Here is a 1,773-nt window from a genome sequence, read left to right on the forward strand (position 1 = left end):
ACAATAGTCATATGATGAATTTTGTCAGTGTTGTGGGAATAGGGCGGCTAATTTAGTTCAGTTAATTGTGCGCCAGTCGGTGCGCCATCTAGCGGCTACTAGTTCAGAATCAATATCATTCCGTGTAACCAAACCGCAGCTGTCAACTGACAGGTAGCTGATAGCGCCACCTTCAGTTGCAAAAGCAAAATTGCGTAGCTGTCAAAAAGTTGCTGCCAAAGTGGCGCTCTCACATTTGTTTCTCTTTTCCAATCAGTCCATTTAAAACTGATTTGCTGGGTGGGTGAGTTTGCCACCTTCTGCGGACTGACATTTATTATTTTATATAAAACACAAATTCTAGTGCAGAAATGAAGCTGTAAGCTGAAAAATTATAAAAAAACAGCAAAATTTTAGTCCATAAAGTCTGAAAAAACCAGGTCACAAAAAGGTGGAAAGCTCAAAATTACTGGAGCAATTTGCAAGTGAAAAAAACAAAAACAAGATAATTTATTGGATTGCAGTGCATGCCAAACGAGAAAAATTTGCAGAATTGTTTGCTTGCGTTCATTTGCTGTGTCGACTCCGGGCTAACGCTCTTAGTTAAAGCTAAAATAACTTATATATTTTAATACACATATCTTGTAATAAAGTGCACATCAAATACTATAAAACTGAAGCCATACTCCATTGCGTTATTGTACTCGAAAATCTAATACGCCTAACTGGTACGTGGCAGTGGTGGAGCTGGTGGTGATCGGTGACTAGCCGGCCTTGCATGGCAACGTCACTTTAAGAAGGTAAACAATGTTTTTTTTTTCTATAATTTAACGTTTTTCTAATCGTACACTTTTATTTGCATCAATTAAATAAGTATGTATATAAAATTAGGAAATGCCGTTTGTTGCGCTGTGCTAAAGGGCTAATTGTAAGCTGGCCAGCTAAATTCGACGCTCTCATAAACAGTGACTCATTTAAAAAAAAATTATCGACACATTCGCTGTTCTACTTAAAAGCAATCCAAAATACACTAAAACGCTTCAAACGGTGAATATCCCAGTAGCTAATAGGTTTGTTCGTCGAAAATCCAGCAAGAATTATCCAACACTCAAAATATCAGAGAGTAAGAAAAAATTCTCTCAAATTCTCTCTCATGTTGAGAAACTTGCAAATTTCTGCACGAACGCAAATTTGCAGGAATTTGCAAGTTTCGCTGCCAGCTGGCGTCCACGGTTGCATTTCAAACATACAAAATTTTTATAGAATTTTTAAAATTCTTTCGGATGGCCAAAAACAGGATATACATGTATATTTCTTGTTGTTCTGACTTTCTTTAACATACATTTCAATTTCTTCATCGTACTAGCTGTCGGGTTTTTTAAATCGACTCTGGTTGCAATTGCATTCCGATTGCGAATACCATTTTTTTCAGCCGAATTAAGTTCAAATCATTGGAATTAACTAAATTAATTATATCAACAATTATTTACTTCCTTTTTTCATAAGAAAATCGCTCGTGTTTATAAATTTTTAAATTTAACGAACTAATTTATTCAAATTATTGTAGACAAAAATGCAACCATGCGCCACAACCACATGTTTTTCGTGTTTGCAAATTCTTGCTGGCAAAATTTTTTCCAGCAAGAATTTGCAACTTCTCTCCAAGAGAACTGTCACTTTGCTCTCACAATTTTTGAGTGTTGGATAATTTTTTGGTCTGCACGAACGCGATTTGGGCAAAAATCGTGATAATTCGTACAAATTCGTACAAATTTTTTGCTCGACGAACAAACC

Source organism: Rhagoletis pomonella, unplaced genomic scaffold (assembly GCF_013731165.1).
Source record: "Rhagoletis pomonella isolate Grant_MI unplaced genomic scaffold, Rhpom_1.0 Rhpom_scaffold_00002, whole genome shotgun sequence".
Lineage (NCBI taxonomy): Eukaryota > Metazoa > Arthropoda > Insecta > Diptera > Tephritidae > Rhagoletis > Rhagoletis pomonella.